Source organism: Rattus norvegicus, chromosome 6, assembly GCF_036323735.1.
Source record: "Rattus norvegicus strain BN/NHsdMcwi chromosome 6, GRCr8, whole genome shotgun sequence".
NCBI lineage: Eukaryota > Metazoa > Chordata > Mammalia > Rodentia > Muridae > Rattus > Rattus norvegicus.
Window position 1 is genome coordinate 69,161,158 of NC_086024.1, and position 23,066 is coordinate 69,184,223.

Genomic DNA, 23,066 nt, shown 5'->3' on the forward strand with positions numbered 1-23,066 from the left:
TAATTTATCACACAATTAATAACTCTTAGAGACTGTAGAGCTTGGCTTGTGAATTTCAGAAACTTCAATGAGGTTGGTAATAGAGGTCTGCAAAGAGGGTATGTTGGTGGATCTTAGTGGAGCTTTAGAGAAATAATATTCTATAATTCTCATACTTAGATATAGTCTTATTTCTTGTTTAAACTTCTGTCAAATCATAAACTCCCGAGGGAGACAAGAAAAATAGGTGCTGACTAGTTTGGGACAGAGAGAGCAGACCTGAAAGTGGGAGCTCAGGATGAAGGACTTTATAATAACAATTTTGATGTGTAGGAGTAAGAAAAGGAGGGAAAACCAGACACAGCAAGGCTTCAGACTCCTTGAGGCTCAGATCAAATATAACAGATCCGCCAAGCCTGAGGCAGCCCTGAGGCTCAGAGGCAATAAGAGGCTTGGCCTAATGAATGCCTTCAACCTTCTCTGCCTGTTTCAGACCACTTCTTTGCACAGTGCAGTAGCATGATATTTGAAATGATGTGATTTTTGTCACATTTAATTCACATATACTTATATCCATATTATTATCAAGGACATGCCAGTGGCTGGAGTTAAGATAAAGCTAAGATATAAGCTAGGCTTTCATTAATTAGTTTGTCATGACACTGCCTGCCCCTTCAAGAAAGGACCCCAATATACCCAATGCCAATTCAATCAATCTTCCTTTCTAAAGACTGAAATACATTTTATCCTTCTGGATTAGAAAATTGTTTTAGACTTATCCAAGGATTGGGAAATAAAGTAGTAAAAGGCACAGTTAGTGTCTTCATGTGAAGTGTAAGACACTCCACCGATGACTACAGCACTGTCTAGTTCTGCAGACTTACGCAGTCCTTTGCTCTGTCTCTATCCTGAAGCAGAATTAGCAAATGCATCCTTCTTGATGCCAACTTCTTAGAGAAAGTGGATGCTAATTTAGATTCAACATGAAGTCCTTCAGATGGCCCTGTAGTGTTGTATATGCACTGTCTACTTCAAACAGAGAAAAAGTAGGTCTCAGAGATCTATAAGGAACATTGAGATCTACCATCGATTTGTTAGCTTTTGATAGGATACTTTAAAAAATCTTTCTCCTACTTGGTATAGAAACTTGCTCAGAAATCGCCCTTCAAAAACAAAACTACATACACAAAAATTCAGCCTTCCAGAAATTTCAAGAGAGAAAATGCTGCCAAATCAAGCATGTTTTGATATAGAGCTATAGTCTTCTGAAATATAGAAAAGATTAAGATAATTTTCTACACTGCCGCTGATAGTTTTATTTTTCTTGGAAAATTTTTCTGTTTTCCTGGGTGAAATTGGCAGGATGAGGAATTCTAAAGATGGCCATATCTTATTCCTTGTGACCTGTGAATATTTTGTTGCTCAGCAAAGAGAAATCAAGATTACAGAAAGACGTTAGATTACTGATCAACTGACTTTAATGTGTATAAATTTTTGTAGATCAACTGGCTTGACAAATGTCATCATAGTGTGCAAGCACAGCAGGGAATAGAAGAGCAAGAACCAAAGTGGGAGCAGAAAACGCCAGTAGCCCTAGCTTTGAAGATTTAGGAACCATGAGGAGTACAGCCATGTTGACAGACAGTAGAAGCTGTCATGGAAAACAGATTATATGCAGCAAAAAGCAACCACAGACACCTAGATCATGAGAACCACATCAAATTTCTCACCTTTAGATCTGTAAGCTAGAGATTTTGGATTATTTTTAAGCCATTAAGAGCACAGTGACTTGTTGTAGCTGATAGAGAAAATTGTAACACACAGAAGGGGCACTAAAAACACAAGAAGCCAGTATGAACCCCTACAGTGAACAGTCAGGTTCTCCAAGCAGGCCCACAGACAGCTGCAAGGACTATTTAAAGTGAAAGGAGTTGTATAACCGATGAGAGAAAAAAAAACCAGTATGTGGGGAAGAGCACAAACCACAACAGCCCCTGAGAGACAGGCATAGAGAGCCACTAAGCAGTCAACCACACAACCACCAGATGAGTTGATCTGTGAAAACCAAACTATGCTGCTTTACCACCACAATCCCAAGGGTGCAATTTAATTCTGAGTTGGCTATCATATGTTCATCAAGTCATCAATGGCATGATGATAAAAGCAAAGCTTTCTGAGTATTCTTGGAAAGGAAAGACAGATGACTTACTTTTCCTAATTGCTAGAACCATCAGTGTTTTAAAGTCATCTATTTTAGCCCAGTTATGATTTTTTTCAGCCTTTCTTTTCCTTCCCATAACTTATTTGCACACATAGAAAATATTCTTGGTGTAAAATATTAAAATATCTGAGAATGTGAAGGATTACATACATATGTGTATAGTCCTTCCACAATTCCTCTCTCTCTTTTCTAAACTTTCAGTTAAACTCTCTACAGATTTCTTTCTTGCCAAGTTGTCTATGTGCTATGCAATCCCTTCAAGGTAAAGGCTTTCTTCACTCCATACTCACCAGCTATTCCCAAGCTTCATCTCTAATTCAAATTTATTCTTATTTTTTGGGCTATTGATCTGAATTTTTATCATTTGAGTAAAAGTTCAAAAACACAGGGGTAAAATGTGCCTAAATAAATCTCACAATCCGTATGTTCCTTGAGCTCAAAATTCTATCTGGTTCTTTCTTTTGCAACTCACCAAACAGTATCACTATCCACTCAGTTACCCAGATAGACAGTGGGACGTTGTCCTCTCTTATATCTCCTATGCTGAGCCTTAGAATTGTACATAGAACAATCATTTTAGGGACCCCCATTGGAGGAATTAGAGAAAGGACTGAAAGAGCTGAAGGGCCTTGCAACCCCATAAGAATAGCAATGCCAACCAACCAGAGCTTCCAGAGACTAACCCACTACCCAAAGAATGTACATGGACTGACTCAGTGTTCCAACTGCATAGGTAGCAGTGAATAGCCTAGTAAGGACACCAGTGGAAGGGGAAGTCCTTGGTCCTGCCAAGGTTGGACCCCCAGTGTAGGTGGGGGATTGTTGGGGGGATGGTGAGGGGAACACCCACATAGAAGGGGAGGGGAGGGGTTAGGGAGCTGATGGACAGGAAACCAGGGAAGCGAATAACATTTGAAATGTAAACAAGAAATATCCAATTTAATAAAAATGGAAAAAAATAAAGGGGTTTGGAATAGTTAAAAAAAACAGTCATTTTTAGATATATATTTGGGTTTTTTTACAGTATTATTGTTATCATTTTTAAAATCAACATTCTAGAACTTAGCAGCATAAAACAAATATTAACTTACATCTCTTTATCTATCGTTTAGGTCAGGTATTTGTGCAGAAGACAGTATGGATGGTTTGCCTTTGATTAATGATATGGGTGAGCATGGGCAGATACAAAGGCTGTGGCTGACTGGATGACCTGGCCTGGACCATCTTCCAGCTTCTTCCTTCATGTTAGTGCCTACCTTTGGGAAGCGTAGGCTGCAATAAACACAATAATTATGGATTTGATAATCTGTCCATTTAAAAATTATGGTCTCACAGAAATTTATGTCCAGCACTTTGGCATTATAGCATGTATTAAAGTCACTGGTAGGTAAAGTTATCATCTAAAAGCACACACATATTTTTAAACATTTTGATAAATATGATGAAATATTTGAATATATTTTATTTGTAACATTTTGTTGCTGCTTGGTGTTTTTAAAATGCTTTTCTGTTTTGAGAAAGATTCTTCAGTCAGTAAGGTTTAGATACAAAATACTTGAAAAAATGAGTAGCAGAAATGAAATCTTAATGTCAGTTGAATGGCTTTGCTCGTCAACAATGACAAACATGTATGGTGATGATCATTTGGTCTGAGACAGGGTCTTATTGAAAAATGGATGTAATGGCAAGACACTGAGTCAGAAGACACAAGTTCCACAGCTGCCTGCTCTGCACATAAAGCCTAGTCTCGCCAAAACAACATACATCTTATCTTGTTTACTTTCATATATTTCATTAGTGCTCAGGAAACCAGTAAGTATAATGACACAATAATTACACATAATTAAAACAATATGTTGTGCTTTCTGCTCCTCCACAGTCTGGGTAGATACAGATCCCATACGCCGAGACAAACCAAATAAACCTAGAGAAGGTTCATTGAGTCTTGCATTTACCACAGTGACTTCCTTAGAATGTTGCTTCTCCACTATGTTTGGCCATATACTTAAAAAAGTTAACATATTTGCCTGTCATATCCGATGAAGTAACTTTCAGTTAAGTCAAGTGTATAAAATGTCATTGTCCATAGGCATCCACATGCATGGCAAGTTCCTGAGAAGAAAGAAAGTATAGAATTGCCCATGGCACCTTCTCACGAGCATTAGATTCTAGACAGAAACTGTTCTGGCCCAGAAACCAAGGTCCAAAGAGGCGATAGCATGCTTGAGGCCACCTGAATCAGAGTCAGAATTAGAACCAAAATTTGGCTCCTGGTTCTCAGTCCTTCCACCATGCCTTATGAGTACAGGTTCCTGCCTGCATGAACAGCATGGCAGAGGGAATAGAAGAAAATAAAAAAGTCTACGACAGGTATGCTGGAATAAAAAATTTAAGGAGGCAGAAATGGTAAGACAGGAGCCATCCTTCATAGTGTATCTGCTTCTGAGACTTCTTGACAGGTCTCTGGTGTCAAAACTCTATGAAAATAACTTTCTTTCCCCTTGCTCCATTTTTGAGATCTCTATAGGGTTTATGGTAGACTGCAGTTCCCAGAGCACCCACCTGGCAGGATTCAAAGCAGAGTCCTATGTTTGGACAGAAAGCCAGTCATGGGTGTGGGCTTTCACCCTTCAATCTCCGGAGCTAAGGATGGGAGAGTGACCTCATAGCGACTTTGAGGAATAGGCTCTAAGATTCATTGCCTGTAGAAGCATCTGTGTTTGTTTCTTTCAAACCTGCACCAAATTTTCTCATTTCTCTTTCATGTGCACAAAAGAAATACACAGGGACATTCCTTTGTTCAGTGGAATACTTGAATATCCCAATTCTGCCTTTAGGCAGCTCCATGAGATTTCTTAATTTCCTTTTAGTTTATAAGTTATGCTTGGTAGGGAACAGAGGACTGATGATCAGCTCATGAGAACAAGATATTTTCAGAGGCCACGAGCCATCCAATTGAGAATCTCCTCAGCCTTTCCAAGAAGGGTAATCCAAGGTCTAAGAGAAGCAAGGAAAGGACATGGAGGAGACAGAAAGCTGAAGAAAGATGCCATACATGACTGCTTTGGGCATTTCAGAATGTATATGCTGTTTATGTGCTCAGATTATGTGTTTATTTACTGTCTGCAACAACTCACATGTGAGCATCAAAGAATAAGTTCTTTCTTTACAATGTGTGTGTACAAGGGAGGGACTCTCGGGTATTCAGGCATGGTGACAAGCACCTTTACTCATAAGCCACCTGACTAGATCTCTTCTGTTGTGCCTATTTGAATAATTAACAAAACAAGCGATTGAGGGTATGGATGGTGGAGGCTCTTCCTTCTGATTAGGAACCATTGTGAGGATTTTTATCTTGACTTGTCAGGGAGACAGTATGCTCTGCCCAGGTACAGCATAAGAATACAGATAATCTCATTCCGACTGCTCCTTTCCCTGACTCTGCTACAGTCACGTTTATTGAAAAACATGCGATTTGATTGTAAGGTCCTTGTCATGGGGCTCCTAGAAGTTCTCAGAGGAACACACAATTCTACCAACTGGAAACGTTAGTTCTGAAATGGATGTATGGGGAGAACAATGCATTATTTGAGAAATAAACTGAACTAGCTAGCAGACCCCTTACCACAAAGAAAAAAGTACAGGACTGAGCATCTAATCAGTGGGTTGTTCTGAAAATGAAAATCAGCCAAGCCACTCTTGAGAGGCAGACCTCGAGCGCAAACAATGAGGTGCTCCGCAATGCGAACTGCGCCATGTGGCGCCGCTGGGCTGCTGCGGAGAGAAGCACGCACAGATAACCGGCCCTGTGAAGGTTTGCTTTGGCTTTTGTTTGATTCTTTGGTAACGTCCCCACGCCCCTTCATGCTTCCTGACCAGTACTCATCCTTATGGAGAGATCTCTCTTATACAAAGGCCACAGAGAGCTGAGAAAACTCCCCCTAGAACTCGGGCGGGCGGGCGCAGCGCCGTGCGACTCCATTTAGTTTGTCCTTCAAAGTCCGGAGAATAATTATTCCATAATTCTTTCACCTGATTAATTCTTAACTATGAGCATAATTACACTCTGCAGAAGGTAAATCGGTTGTATAAATCAGTGGTCGCTGACAGCTCGTGGTGCGCAGCTCTCGGCGCGCGGGGGTGGGTAAGGTGGGTAGGGCGGGTCCGGCCTGGGTGGACAGGTCATCAGGGCCGCCCAGGGACGCCAGCTTCCCGCACCCTGGGAAGGAAGAAAAAACTGTGTCTCCGGGTCTCGCAGGTACTTGGGCTAGGAACCTCGTTGATGTTTGAAGTGCTGGAGCCTGACAGCCTCAGAGAATGGCATATAGGATCTGCTGCTGCTGCTGCTGCTGCTGCTGCTGCTGCTGCTGCTGCTGCTGCTGCTGCTGCTGCTGCTGCCAGGCTGCCAGGCTGCCAGGCTGCCAGGCTGCCAGGCGCTTCACTTCCCACCGCTTTATGCACCTTAAAAAAAAAGGACCAAAATAAACAACTCAGTCATTAAAGATGCAAGATTGTGTGTGTGTGTGTGTGTGTGTGTGTGTGTGTGTGTGTGTGCGCTCTCTCTCTCTCTCTCTCTCTCTCTCTCTCTCTAAGAAAAAACCTACTTCTTCCTGACAATCATTAATGAAAGATGTTTTTTGACTAAGCAAACCCATGACATTAAAATTCTGAATGTAATTATTTGAGGGTTTTGCTTTGTTTTTGAGCCAGTCTTCTCCAGACAGGTTTTGAACTCATCCCTTCCTCCCTAACCCTCTACTAACATTGGGATCCCAAACCTGAACCACTAGGCCCCGTTTGATTTTTCTTAAGTATTTAATACCCCAGCCCTTTAAAAAAATAATTATAGCAAATTCAACAAGAACTTTACAAAGCATTAAAAGAATAAATTTGTCCAATTTCCAAAATACTTTTTAAATCTTAAACTCTATTTACAAATTGACTGTGTCCTATTCGCAGTAAAGTTCCCTGATGCTGATTGACAAAGTTTCTGAGTTACTTCATCATTTTTTTTTGCCAATTAAATGCACGGCCTGGTGAGTTCCACATTCTCTTGAATGCCCAAAGTGAACTGAGAGCAAGTCAAAACGAAAATAATAAAGATTAACCAATTACACAATTATCGTGTTGCTAGAATTACAAAACTTGCCAGGTATTGTCATAGGGACCCATTTTTTAGAGGTCATACCTGAAGTATAAAACATACTCAGATTTTGTGGTGAAGAAGGGAGGGACTGTGAGGTCCACATAGCCTTTGGGGAGCACCAAGCCGTTGTGTGATTTTTAGCCAGTTTAGTTTGCAGTCACATTCAAACTGCTATTGCACTCACTGTGTCAACACAATGCCATGCAGCCTTGTTCTGTGAAGCTAAACCGCAAACATCTCCAGGATTTTGCTCTGAAAGACAGCTTGGCCTATTCATTGTTTATCCTCCCTTGTAGAAGCATGGAGGGTGAGAGACCCTCACCTAAGTACCCAGCCACCTCTCCCAACCAGGTGTATACAATCCTGCCCTAATTGTCCATGGTCTTGTGAGGGGTCTAGAGCAGCTGGAGGAGGATGAGGAGAGAGTATCCTTGATTAGGCCATCATCTCTGCTGGGTTCAGACCTTCCAGTGTGGCTGCCATCTCTGCTCCCAACAGAAAGCCCTCACCCATTGCTCTGGAAGTAAACCTAACAGATTCATTGTTTTCTCTGAGTGAAACTTGGTAAAATCACACCTTTGCCTGTGGTTGAAATTTTAGCATGAGGGGTAGACACAGTTTGTAGCTCTTATAAGGGAATGGATTTTTATCAATGACAATGAACCTTAAGTATCCACAAAGGGTTAAGTCCAGATATTCCAGTCTTTTGTACAGAATAATGTATCAAATTACACCCTGTGAACATATACTTTTAATCATCTCTAAATTATAAAACCAAAAACAATGGAAGTGCTATGAAATTATCTGGTGCCTTGTAATATTAGGGGAAAAATAAGAGAGCACAATATGTACATGTTCAGTAAGCTGTAACGTTTTAGATATTTAAACCCTTGCTTATTGAAATCAATGAATATAAAGCATGCCTTTAATATCTATGTATATGTACATTTAAATATATAGTATGTTTAAGATATTAAATGATTGCCAAGGACCAGCCTCAGCATGCTGAGGAGGTCTGAGAGGAGAGGTGTCTGTGAGCTGAGAAAAAAACTATTCGAAGTCAAATCATGGATCCAGGCTGATGACCTGTGCTTTGCTTGATACAGCTTTTCCAGTCTACTTCTCTCTCTGGGTCTGCTTTCTTTCTGGATATTTCTCTGCCTATATTCTGTTTGCTTGATATTCTAAGAGATCTCTCTGTCTATGCGCTGCTTCTGTGTGGTGTGTGTGTGTGTGTGTGTGTGTGTGTGTGTGTGTGTGTGTGTGTGTGAGAGAGAGAGAGAGAGAGAGAGAGAGAGAGAGAGAGAGAAAGAGAGAATATTCTCCAAGCAGCTCTCTCTTCTTATTGTGATAAATTCTCTGGATGACTCATCTTCTGCAGAACACACAACACAGGTCCAGTCTTTTATTTCACATATCAATCCAGTCATTTACTCCACTTCTTAAGGGATAGCAAGCATACATTTTTTTCTTTTTTACAGAGCTGGGGACCAAACCCAGGGCCTTGCGCTTGCTAGGCAAGCGCTCTACCACTGAGCTAAATTCCCAACCCCCATTTTTCTTAACAGTGCAACAAAATTCAGAGATCTTTTTACCTTTGTGAAGAACAAATGGTAAGCTTGTTGGGTGGGACCCTGCCCTGAAATTACCACTTCTACCACACCTGGACCTAATCTCACTCTGTTTTAGGCTAACTTTGAACTCAGTGATCCACTGGCCTTCGTATCTTTGTGACAAGCTGGCTCATGGTGTTCTAGTGTTTCTTCAGATTCATGAAGCCCCTCATAATTCATACTGCATCCTTATATTTTACATAGTTCACAAATTATATTTTTTCAAACTCATGTATCTAGATCACTTTTCCATAACCTTAAAGGCTGTCCTGAAGGTCAAGATACTTTCTTGTTGAAACTTGCTTCATCATTAGAATTTCGAGTATAAAACCACTCATCTATCAGAGTAACAAGGAGTTAATTCTTGTGTTTACTATTTATGAGCAAGGCCTCTCTGTCCAACACAGGATGACCAGCCTTGGTTAACTAGTCATCTTTTTGCCTCAGCCTCTTGGTGTTAAGATTACATGTGTGTGCCACAATACCCAGCAGCAAGAGATTTACATCCTTATTTGAAATGAAAACAAAATAAAACAATATGAATACAAAAATAAGGCAAGCAATACATGTCAGCATAGATTCAGAGGCATCAAAGACGGATTTTCAGGGAAAAGAAAGATGTGATCTTTAGAAATGATACTGCAGTATCTCTTAAGAAAGTATACGATTAAAGCTGTAAGAATACTCTGCATGTAAAGGCAATTGGAAACTAACATGTTAGAGTGGGAAGCTTAGTTATAATTAGCAAACTTAAATGACCAGTTGTTGGATTCTGGGTGGGTGTTTTCAGGTTCTTAACCTAAAAACAAGGAACTAAAATAAACGCAAAGAGGTAAGAACACTAAAAGGCTCCCTACGTTATCAGAAATGATGGGTGAGAATTCTCAAAGGCCTGATTTATTGTCTGGAACTTTTTTTAAAATGGGATTCAAGAGGAGGGGTTTGGTTACTAAGGAATGTAGCACAGGTGAAGGTCTGTTTTGACTGACAGGTTTGCATTCTGTAAGCCTTTGCTCACTATACATATCTTTTCCCACTGAGACTTAGGGACAAGTTGATAAATAGATTATTCTCCATAAGAGTTCTTTCAGATGATAAACTTGGGCATACCATGCATGCAGCTAAAACTAGTCTAAGCCAGATTGGCCATTCTCTTTTGGTTTTTGGGATGTTTCCTAGATATGTTTGAATAGAAATAGGATGTTATAAAGGGGCTGTGAAGGGGAGCGATTTTGCTCCTGTATCTAAAGCCTAATGTAGGCCAGGATCCTAAGTTGTTAACATGTTGCAAGTAATATTGATAGGGCTGTGGTATGCACTGTACATGTAGGCTGTTACGATTTGCCCTGGAGTTATCTGTATTTTGATGCTAATTCTGTTGCCCCAAGGACTGCTGCCTTGTCTTACTCAGGACTTAGGTGACTTCCTCAGAATCTTCTCCCTATTTAATTTGTAAAATACAGGTGCTGATCGGTACAGGATAGGATGAGGCCTGTCACTGGACAAGAAGGAAGGATGGGAGGGAGAAAAGTTTGAGGGAAGAAGAGGAGAGGGGAACGGAAGGAGAAGGAGAAATGTCAGAGAGAACATGGAGGCTGATTTTAAGATTCCACACGGTTCCTTTACAGGTAGTTAGGAATATTCTTAAGGGATGGTTGTGTACAGGGCTTTGTATGTTAAGGTGGGCAATTATATCTTATCAATTGGATCAAAGGTTATTGTGTTGTGTGTTCTTTCATGTGAAGAATTGAATTTGGAAGAGTGTGTGGGATGCCACAGAGTTGGGATGTGTGTTTCTGGCATGGAAACCTGCCTTGGGAACTAGATAAGTAGAGAGATCACTGTCAGGCTCAGAGTGAGGCCTTTGGCAGTGTGATATGGGATGGAGCAGAGCAGGTGAGACGTTTTGCTGACAGAGATTAAGATACCTCTCAGATATCTTGGGGCACTGTGGTGCCGGACCTAGAGTGGGTAAAAAGACTGTTTAATTATATTTTTACAACAACAGTAGGCAAAACTCCTGGTTACAAAGTACATTGTTAGAAGTGGAGTGTATGTACAGCCCATGCCAAATGAGGTTCTAGATTCCAGTCTATTCCCCCATGATTATTAATCTCATTTAGATACAAAGCAGCCTCTGCCACTCCTTGAAAATGAATTCTGGTACGTACTGGTATCCGCACAAATTGGTTTCTTGCTCTCAAAGTCAGTGGACATCAGTCTCTCCATGATGTTACCAAATTGCAGTATGGCACCTGATGTTTTTGACCCTTTTAAACTTTTAAATATTTTAATATTTTCTCTAGTTTATATATTTTCCAATTACCTTAACGTTCTTTTCAATTAAAAGTTAAGTGAGCTTGAATTAAAACTTTACTTCTCGCTGCCGTAGGATAATTGTTTCGGTCATCTTACCTGGAGCCATACGCTTTCACTTGTGCTAATTCCTCCAGGAGCCGGGCTACCACAGCATCCTTTGGGTCATGAGACATAATATGGTTGACTGAAGGATACAAAGCTAAGAGGGAAAGCTTGTTACACAGTAGATAAGTTTCATCCATAGAGAACTGACCTTTCCCCAACCACTTTAACCAGCAAAGCAACAATAAGAAGAAAAATATGTTCACATCTTTTAGAAGGGAATGAAGTCAGAAGTAATGTTAAATTTAAAACACGGGCAGCAAATGTATTGGCCAATAGTATACATATGTAAATTGTGATGCTTCAGTCACATGCTCACTACTACATTTTTTATGTATAGGTGACCTTCAAAATCCTCGTGTTAGAGATCATATCAAATATAATTGTATTCCTATGCAGGGCCTGTGGAGAAGCAATTAAGACACAAAGATTCTGCCCCCCAAATAGATTAGTGAGTCACAGGAGAGAATGGGGGTAGCATTCTTCTAGTCACTCCATTCCTTTCTCCGTGTGTGGAAGCAGAGAATATGCCATATCAGACTCCAAACCTTCTGGCATCCTCATCTTGTTCTTGGACTTGCCAGCTTTCAGATCTGTAAAAATAAAGGTGGATTAGTTATAAATCACCCATTTCAAGCATTTTGCTATTGCAGCACAAATAAGTGTGCACACACACAAGGTGGGGGATGTTCACTTGGATATCCCTATTACCTAAATCATACCTGATTCCAAAATTGCACCTTTATCTGACTGATCCATGTACTTGCTAAGGCTGGTCTCCTACAGCAACAACCTGGCAAGTTTATATCACTTTGAATCAGTGTCCAACTATGATACAGCACTGAAGCATGAATAGCAGGAAGAAGCTTAGATGGCCTCTGTGCACATTTAAGGTTACATAAAAGTTTGCTTATCACTCAAGTTTGAGAACTATGTTTTCTCTGGTCAAGGGGATGGAGGGTGAAAGTGAAGGAAAGTTGTTCCAGCATTCATCTGTATTAAGGTAGTATGGGTATGGGGTCATGCCCCCGTCTTCCCTCTCACCAGCAAGTGAGCTGTCCCTATCCTTCATAGGCTGGAGTACTTGGGAGAAAGACCCTGCACCTTGCCTGGGCAACACAGTGGAGCTGGCCTTGATGTCAAAGGCACTAGTGAGCCAACCACTGAGGGTGTAAGGGCAGAAACAGTTGCCCCAGTCCCTCAAAGGCTGCAGCACTTGGGAGAGTGGGCTCTGGAATGAGCAGCACAGTGGAGCTGGTTCTGGAGGCTTAGATGGGAATGAGTCAACTGAGAGGGCACAAGAGGGAGAGTGATGACCCATCTTCCTGCTGATGGTGTCCTAGCCAGAGCAGTGCCAGACAGCTTACTCTGGTGGTGCAGATAAGGGAGAACAGATGGGATGGCCAGCACAGAAAGAGCCCATGGCTCTGGAAAAGACAACAAACTCACAAGCATGGAGGTCCAAGGCCATGAAGTATGTGAGTCTGTGTGCATATATGTATGTGTATTATGTGTGTATATATAGGTGCATGTATGTGTAAATATGTTCATATGTATATGTATGTATATTTGTGGCTGTGTGTATATATATGTATATATGTGTGTGTGTGTGTATCTGTATGTGTGTGTTTTGCATGTGTTGTGTGTGCCTGTTTATGTGTATATGTGTTTCTGTGTAAGTGCATGTATTTGTGTGTGTGTCTGTATAATATATATATGTGTGTGTGCTTCTATGAGTGGGTATACTGTTTGTATGTATATGTATGTATTTATATGTGTATGCTTATGTGTATATGTGTATACTTGTTTATATGTTTGTATATATTTATGTTCTTTTGCATGTGTGTTTGTATGTTTGTGGGTATGAAAGTGTGCCTTAGTGTGTTGTTGTGTATAAAAGTATGTGTATGTGTGTTTATGTATGTGTGCATGTTTATAGGTATGTGTTTTTATATGATATGAGCATATGTGTGTGTGTTTGTGTGTGTACTTGAGTTTCCATATTTCTGTGTTTTGTGAGTGTGCATATTTTGTGTGAATTGTCTCTGTATGTGTGTGTATTTGTGTTTGTGTATACGTGTGTATTCATGTGTGTGTGCGTCTGTGTGCATTTTGAGTCTGTGTTTATGTGTATGTATCTGTGTGTGTGTTGCTACTTTCTAACAATGCAACAAAGATAATTATATTTTTAAAGAAGCAAAGTTGACCTTTCTCATCTTAGAAACTACAATTTGCTGACTTGGGTCCAGCATGTGTAAAGGACATTCCTGATCCATCATCTTTTTGTAGAGGCTCCAGAAAGCAAGTGTAGTGTGTCTATCCCTTGTTCTGCTAATAAAAATACTGATGTCATCATGATGGTCCTACCCACAAAAACTCTTAAATATATATATATATATATATATATATATATATATATATATATATATATATACTGTATATGTATGTATGTGTGCCTGGGGGTCATAAGAATTGACTGGATTTGAGCAGTTATAGAGTTACAGGTATTTATGATCTGCTACAAATGCCTGCTAGGAATCAAACATGGTCCTTTGCACTTATAGCCCTTAATAACCCTTAACCACTGAGCAATCTTCAGTTCTTTTCAAGAGCCACTTTAGTCCTACTAACAACTGAAAGGCTCCAGCACTTAAAAACAAAAACATCTCAAAATTTTAGCTCAGAAGAGGTTGATGTCAATATACAGGTGAGGGCTGGCACAAGTTAGGTCAAGACATGATTGGATAGTAAATAATAATAATAATAATAATAATAATAATAATAATGTGGAGACAAAGTTTTTATAAGGTGAGAGAGAAGGGGAAGAAAGGAGTCAAGATTGAGACAGGAAGGATGACCCAGATCCGGATGGTCTTGAATTGCCAAGGTAGCTGGGATGGATTTCTGTAGGCAAACTTTTCTTATCTAAGTGGGCGATTTATATGCTTAACAACTCATTGTAAATTTATTGTGTGATTGTATTGTGGATAGAGAATTTAACATATAAATCGGATTGTTGGGTTACAGTTTTTTGATTCTTGATTTTAACAGGTTGTGGAGAGTTTATACCATAAGTATTAGGGGGCAGATGTTGGGAATGTAAACAGAGCAGTGGCAGAGAATTACAAGAGGGTAGCTACTGCTGGGACCAGGGGGTGGACCTGTCTAGCATCCTCTCCTCCCATTGATGTCAGATAAATCCATCCTTTGCTACACATATATCTGGAGTCCTTGCTCCCTCCATGTATTCTCCTTGGTTGGTGGTTTAATCCCTGAGAGCTCTGGGTGGTCCATTTAGTTGATATTGCAACCTTCTGGAGTTGCAATCCTCTTCAGCTCCTTCAGTCCATCCCCTAACTCTTTCATTGGGGTCCCTGAGTTCAGTCCAATGGTTGGTGGTAAGTATCTGCATCTATATTGGTCAGGTGATGGTAGAACCTCTCAAGGAACAGTCATTTCAGGCTCCTGTCAGCAAGTACTTCTTGGCATCAGCCAGAGTGTCAAGGTTTGCAGATGGAATGGATTCCTATGTCTTTGGATGGCCCTTACTTCAATCTCTGTTCCATTTTTTTGTCCCTGTCTTTCCTTTGGATAGGAACATTTCTGAGTTTAAAATTTTGAGATGTGTGGGCGGTCCCATCCCTCAACTAGGGGCCATGCCTATCTACTAGAGGTAGTCTCTACAGGTTGAGTCTCCTCTTTGTTGGATATTTCAGCTAGTCATTAACTCCTTAGAGCCTCCTGCAGTCTCCCTGGAGTCTGGGACTTTCCAGTGGCTACCCCAATTCTTCATCTTCCTAAGTACTTCTTTCCTGTCCCTTCCAATATCTGCTCCCCTTTTTCCTTCCCCCTCCTCTCTCACTCCCTGGTCTCTCCCTCCCTCTACCTCCTCTGACTATTTTGTTCCTGTTCTATATAGGATTGAAGCATCTATACTTTGGTCTTCCTTCTTCTTAAGCCGCATATGATTTGTGGGTTGTATCATTGGTATTCTAAGCTTTTGAGCTAAACCCCACTTATCAGTGAATACATACAGTGTGTGTTCTTTTGAATCTGCGGTTACCTCATTCATGATGATATTTTCTAAATTCCATCTATATGCCAGAGAATTTCATGAAGTCGTTGTTTTTAATGGCTAAGTAGTACTCCATTGTGTAAATGAACCACAATTTCTGTATCCATTCCTCTGTTGAGGGACATCTGTGTTCTTCCCAACTTCTAGATATTATAAATAAGGCTGCTGGTTATGGTAAATATTTTGAAGAGATCAGGAATTCAATGTCCACACCTAAACATAATAAAAGCAATATTCAGCAAGCCAATAGGCAACATCAAAATAAATGGAGAGAAACTTGAAGCAGTTCACAGAAATCAGGGAAATGAAGTGGCTCCTCTCTATCTATTCAATGTACTAGTCAAAGTTCTAGCTAGTGAAGTTAGGCAACAAAAGGAGATCAAAAGAATGCAAATAGGAAATGAGGAAGTCAAGACATCAGTCTTTGCAGCTGATATGATAGTATACATAAGTGACCCTCAAAAATCCACAAGAGAATTCCTCCAGCTAATAAACAACTTCAGCAAAGTGGCTGGATATAAAGTTAACTCAAACAAATCAGTAGCCCTCTTCTACTCAAAGAAGAAATGGGCTGAGAAAGAAATTAGGAAAACAAGATCCTTCACAATAGTCACAAATAATTTAAAATATCTTGGTATGTGAAAGATGGATTGGCAGGATTAACATAGTAAAAGTGGCCATCTTGTTGAAAGTAATCTACAAACTCAATGCAATCCCCATAAAAATTCCAACTCAATTCTTCACAAAGATAGAAAGAGTAATTCTCAGATTCATTTGGAATAGCAAAAAACTCAGGATAACCAAAACTATTCTCAACAATAAAAGAATCAGCATCCCTGACCTTCAGTTGTATTACAGAGCAATTATGATAGAAAACAAAACAAAACATGGTATTGGTACATATACCAGGCAGGCAGGTGGATCAAAGGAATAGAATTGAAGACCCAGAAATGAACCCACACACATATGGTCACTTGATCTTTGATAAAGAAGATAAACCATCCACTGGAAAAAAAGAATTTTCAATAAATGGTGCTGGTTCAGCTGGAGGTCCGCATGTAGAAGAATGCAAATTGATCCATTCTTATCTCCTTGTACAAATCTTAGGTCCAAGTGGATCAAGGACCACCACATTAAACCAGATGTGATGAATCTACTAGAAGAGAAATTGGGAAAGAGACTCAAACTCATTGACACGGGGACATTTCCTAAACAGTATACCAATGGTTCATGTTCTAAGATCAACAGTTGACAAATGGATCTCATAAAATTGAAAAGCTTCTGTAAGGCAAAGAACATTGTCAATAGGACAAAGCAGCAACCCACAGACTGGGAAAAGATTTTTACCAACCCTACATCTGATAGAGGGCTAATATTCAAAATATACAAAGAACTTAAGAAGTTAAACTCCAGAGAAGCAAATAACCCTATTAAAAATGGGGTACAGAGTTAAACAAAGAATTCCCAACAAAGGAATCTCAAAATGGTTGAGAAGCACTTAAAGAAATGTTCAACATCCTTAGTCATCAGTCAATAGCATATGCTGGCAAGGATGTAAAGAAAGAGGAAAACTCTTCCACCATTTCTGTTGGGATTGTAAGTTGATAAAACCACTTTGGAAATCAATCTGTTGGATCCTGAGAACGATGAAAAGAGTTCTACTTGATGACCTAGCTGTACCTCTACTGGGCACAGACCCAAAAGATGCTCCAACATATAACAAGGACACATGCTCCACTATGTTTATAGCAGCCTTTTTTTTTAATCTTTACTAACTTGGGTATTTCTTATTTACATTTCGATTGTTATTCCCTTTCTCAGTTTCCGGGCCAACATCCCCCAACCCCTCCCCCTCCCCTTCTATATGGGTGCTCTCCTCCCCATCCTCCCCCCATTACAGCCCCCCCAACAATCATGTTCACTGGGAACAGCCAGAAGCTGGAAACAACCGAGATGTCCCACAACAGAAGAATGGTTCCAGAAGTTGTGGTATGTTTACACAATGTAGTACTACTCAATCATTAAAAACAATGATTTAATGAAATTCACAGGCAAATGATTGGAGCTAAAATATATGACATTTTATATACTCATAGACTGGTGCCTAGTCCTATTTGAATGAGAGAGGCTGCTTCAGGCTGCTAATGGGAGTAAATGCAGAGAACTACAACCTAACATTAGATGTAGAGATAGCCCAGGTTGGAACTCTGCAATGGTTCCCTCACCTTGGAGCTTGAGGACTATGTAGAAGAGGTGGAAGGAGAATTGTGGGATCCAAGAGGGGTTGAGGATACTGGAAGAGCAAAGCCTATGGAACCAATTAAGCACAGCTCATAGGGGCTCTAAAGAGACTGAAGTGGTAATCATGGAGCCTGCATGGGTCTGTGCTAGGCCTTCTGCATACATGTTATGGCTGTTGCTTGGTGCTTTTAGGTACTCCTGATAGTGGGAGTGCAGCTGTCTCTGAATCTTCCGGTTGCCCTTGAGACCCTGCTCTGCCTAATGGGTTGCCTTGTCCAGCCTGGTCTTATTGTAGTATGTGTGTGTGTGTGTGTGAGTGTGTGTGTGTGTGTGTGTGTGAGTGTGTGTGTGTGTGTGTGTGTGTGTGTGTGTGTTTACTTTGTTTAGTAGATGTTCTCAGAGGCCTGTTCGTTCCTGGGGAGAGGGTAAAGGTGGGGTGGATATGAGTGAGAGAGAGCATTTGGGGGTAGGTACTAGGAGTATTGCAGTTAGCAGAAGCTTAAGTTGTAATGATTCTTTTGAGAGAAAAATAAGTAATGTTTAAAATGTCTGTCAGATCTGTGGATGTTGAGAATGTAGTTGTTATGACAGTGCTTATTTAACAATTGCAAGGTCTTATGTTCAGTCCCCAACAACACCAGATAGATTAATGAATAGATACATAAAAACTTAGAAAGAAAAAGCAGTCCCAATTTCCCCCACTCTACCTTCAATTTGTGAGTTTCTGTTTCAATAACAAAGCATGAACATTAAACTGTAAACCCAGTTGGTAGACAAAACAAAGTTAAGAACGAATTTTGAAGGTTCATTTTTCCAATCTATCCGTCCTCTACCACCCACTGCCACTGCCTCTTAGGAGCTCTCAAAATAAATTTATTTTTTCAGAGCCCATTACTTAAGCCAGAGCAGATAGAACAGCAGTTCTCAACCTATGAGTCCTGACTCATTTGGAGTGGAATGACCCTTTCACAGGGGTCACATATCAGAGATCCTGCATATCAGATTCGTAATGGTAGTAAAACAGTAGCCTGCACATTATGATTCATAACTAGCAAAATTACAGTTGTGGCATAGCAATGTAAATAATTTTATGCTTTGGGGTCACCACACATGAGGTACTGCATTAAAGGGTCACAGCATTAGGAAAGTTAAGTACTATTAGCAGAATGTTCTGAGTAAAAAGGAAACTCAGTTATATCTGTCCTCAGACATACTCTGGAGATCCCCAGTGTCTTCAAAATAGAGCCTCAAACACAGAAGAAAAATTTAAAAAACTCTCTCTTCCCCCCCCCGTGCTTCACTCGCTCTTTCTCTCCCTCTCTTTCTCTAACACACGTGCACACACACGCACATGTGTGTGTGTGTGTGTGTGTGTGTGTATGTGTGAGAGCATGCGTGCACTTGTGTGTATAGCAATGCACTTCTGGGATTGCTACTTGTGATGCATTGAATGAGGAATTGCTTAAATCACTTGCATCACCACAGTTCCCCCTCATGGAAGCTGCACCATGGTGCACTCCAGCAGTAACAATTCTCCTTGTGTTGATTAAGATGACTTTCCACTCCTCTCCTTTAAAGTCTTTGTTGCCTTCCCCCAGGAGTCATTTCTGTACTGTGTGTCCACAGGGAGCCTCTTTTTTGCCCTGTTCGTGTATCTATAGCCTCCACAGCATTTTTATGTTTAAATGTCATGAGTCTCTCTTTCTTCAATGTACTTTTAAGTATAGTATCTGCTGTGGAGTAGCTACTTATGAATGTTAAATGAAGGAAGGCCTGATTGTACAACTCCCTCCTCATGTCAAAAATACTTTTATAAAATTCACTTTAGTGCTTTGGCTTTAAATATTTGTGGAACTGGATCATTTCTTCATTCAAGTTTGATGCCACAAACTGTAAGTCAAACTAGGATAGTTCCAGAAAGGACAGAAGGCACCTACAAATGGCCCCTGCAGACACTGATCACTTACCCATCTGAGAAAGACGACTACTTGAAGACAAAGCCATTGCCTCTGAGAGCTCAAAACATGAATTTAGATAGAGTTTACATGAGCTCAGAATTTTTCCTAATGACTATTAATAACAGCAGAGAAACAGAAATGGAATTGTCATAGTTACACATAAAATAACAATTTTAATTGGCAAAATTAAACTTCTAAAAGCCAAAGCAATATCAAGGTGGTTGAACTTCCTTTGGAGCCAAAGAGACTTGGATAATAGAAGCCACGTCTGATGTATTTTAAGGTCTTCTGTTACCATATGTGCTCCACTCACAGTGACAGATGGGTATTGATTTTTTTTCTCAACTGCACAAAAGCTAGCTGAAGCATATGCAAAACTCTTAATGGCATTAAAGTTTTGCCAATTAAAAACATGCTCAAGCATTTGATATAGTACTTGATACCATGTTTCACAAGCTCTATTCTGAATTTTAAATAATAATTTTTATCACATTATTTCTCAAGCTAGTGAGAGTAAAACAATTATCACGTGGGTCATATTTTGAGCCATTTTATCATTTTGGCACCTGTCAAATGTAATGATGAAAAAGAGGTAGAGTTATTAAACCATTTTTGACAAATTATTAGGTTATAAATAGCATAGAGGAAAATAGACCAGGTTTGGGGCTTTTATTGTATCTCAGAAATCAGTACCAAGAAGACTGAGAAAGGGGCAGTGAAATTAAGCCGTTAGTTAACAACGCAACCACTTACCCTTCTTCCAGATGGTCATCCAATTTAATCTAGTTCTCCTACTTTGTTCTAAGTTAAGATTGATGAAATTATTTTAAAATATAAGAGGTTTTTGCTTGTTTGATTATTTTGTTTTAGTAATTTAAGGAAGGGTTATTCTGACCCACAGTCCTTGGTGATGGGCAGGTCAAAGGAGAAGGTTCTGGAAGCAGCTGCAATCAGCAAGTGAATGACAGTTGTCACACTGGGGTTTTCCTTATTGCCAGAGTCTTCATATGCTCCTTCTGTTTTATGCCAGCATCACATGGGACTCTCGACTTGTTCTCTGCTCCTTCTCTCTCTCTCTCTCTCTCTCTCTCTCTCTCTCTCTCTCTCTCTCTCTCTCTCTCTCTCTCCCTGGATGATGAAATCTTAGGAGATGTCTTTTCTTTCCTTCGTCATAATTATACATGTAGTCAAGTAAGTGGATCTTAGTGAATGCAGACAATTAAGAATGTGGTATTTGTAGATTTCAGTATGTTTCCTAATTTTATGGTTACCTGATTTCATAAAGTTCCCTTTATTAAGGTTAGTGCTACCTTTAAAGAAATATTACCTCAAAGCCAGGTTAAGAGAGAGGAAAAGAAGAGATAAATAAATTGATGGGGTGGGGGGAGCTCCAGAATAAACTAACTCCTGATTAGCTTTAAATTCTTGTAGAATCATCCAGGTAAATTTATGAAAGTAAATTTGAATTTAATTTTGTTCATTGTTACCTGAAGTCTGACCATTCCTTGTTCAAGCCTGGGGTTAGATGGTCTTCTGTCTCCTTTCCTAATGCATTTCAATAGGATTTCATCTGGCAACAGTGTTGCTGTGCCTTCAAATGCGACAATCCGTTTCTAGATCTATAGGCAGTGCCTTTTCAATTCACAGGCATAGACAAACCAATGTGGAAATCAAAAGCCATGTAATTCCAACAAAAACAGCTCCAAGACAAGGCTCAGGTAGAAAAAGACAGACCTTTTCTGACTGGAAAACAACACTCCTGTCTATGTGGTGTTTGGAAATATGAGAGCTATGAGTCTGCTGTGGGAAATTTAGATTATGAGACAAAGATGTGATGGTGCTGAATATTTATTAGTGGTGGACAAGCAACTGCCCTCAAAATCCCAATTTGTGGCAGGGATTGTAGCCGAGCAATGGCAGTACGTTTAAAGACAATAGAGTGAACAAGGTAAAATCAAGTGCTCTCCAGTCTAGTACCAGTTTTGAGGCAATTGAGAACCTTCAGCTTGCTGCCTGTCCCATTGAATCACAGAGGACTCTGCTCAGTGAACAACACTGAAGAGGTAAGCTAGCATTTTTATAGACATAGGGGGGATTTTTTTATTCTGTTCTAGCTGTGGAAATACCGCCAAACTCTGGAAGCACACAGTCTACAGGATTGAGGGAACAGTTGGCTTTTTGCATCTGAGAGAGGCTCTGGCAGTGGTGCTGCATGGAGCTGGGTCTCATTTTGCAAAATAGAAGCCATTATCTTTAGCATATCAACCAGACAAAATTAAATTGTAATTATATGGAGACATCCAAAAGCAAGCTATTTTGTCTTCAGTTAAATTCAAAGAAGTATAATAGAGATTAACAATTTCAAAAGAAGTTTAGACAGGCAATGCATGTGGCGAGAAGAAACATGGAATTAAAAATTTAAAAATCACCACTCTGAATTCTGAAGATTAGTAAATAATATTTTAGAAACCCAAATAATATACTATATTGAATATTTTCAGATTTAACTTCTGGGAAAGATCTGAATTTTTCTGCACATTTGTTGATTAAACAATCGACTTCTTTCAATATTCAATTTTTATGTGCTCTGTCAGATGTGAATATAAAGGTTCACTGTTCTTTAAAAGAACCCCATGAACTTTATAAAATGGCTATTTCATAACATTGGTGAATGTCCCTATATTCTATACTTCTCTTTAATATGAAACCTATGCCTCTGCTGTGGCAGAAATCATGGTTGGTGGATAGAGAAAACTCAGACTAGGTGGGTTGGAACAGGTTTTGGAGATAGATTAACATCAGATTAGTCAGGGATGGAGAGATGGCTGAGTGATTAAGAGCTCACTGTTCTTCCAGAGGATCTGGGTTCAACTTTTAGCAGGGACATGGCAGTTCAAAACTGTCTGTAGCTCCAGTTCATACATGCAGGCAAAGCATCAATGCACATAAAATAAAACAGAATAAATGAAAATTCACCTCTTCTTCCATCCCATCCTCTATGGCTAAGCATCATGATACATCTTGTAAAAAATGTTTATATTAGTCAGTACAGAGACTTTGAAATACATTTTTTCAAGAAATCCACAAAGAAAGGGTGAAGAAAGATTTGCCTCCAAGTATACTCTTAATAAATCCTTCTCAAGGAGACTACCATTGATTTCTGTCTTAAAACCGTTTGATAAGATTATGGTAAAAGAATCTTATAGCTAGTTAACTTTACAAACATTGGTTTAAATATTTGACCTGACAGATGTGCAACTGAACTGAAAACGAGATTTTGAAGAAAAAAATTACTTCCTTCAGCTGTCTCTAATGAAGTGGCTGTTCTGAATAACACAAAGAGGGAAGCAGGAGTTGTCTATTGTCCTTCAGCCCAATCCCCTATCATCCAATCAGTTCTAAGATGATAAGC

At 39.8% G+C, this 23,066-nt stretch overlaps 1 long non-coding RNA gene across 1 annotated transcript in view; it reads left to right on the top strand.

Moving 5' to 3' along the window:
* Positions 1 to 5,928: 5,928 nt before the first annotated feature.
* The window catches only part of LOC134479379 (uncharacterized), a 92,695-nt gene continuing 75,557 nt past the window's right edge, over positions 5,929 to 23,066 (top strand). The window contains exon 1 of the long non-coding RNA XR_010052654.1: positions 5,929 to 6,014. This is a non-coding gene — a long non-coding RNA (uncharacterized LOC134479379). The remainder of the gene's footprint in view (positions 6,015 to 23,066) is intronic.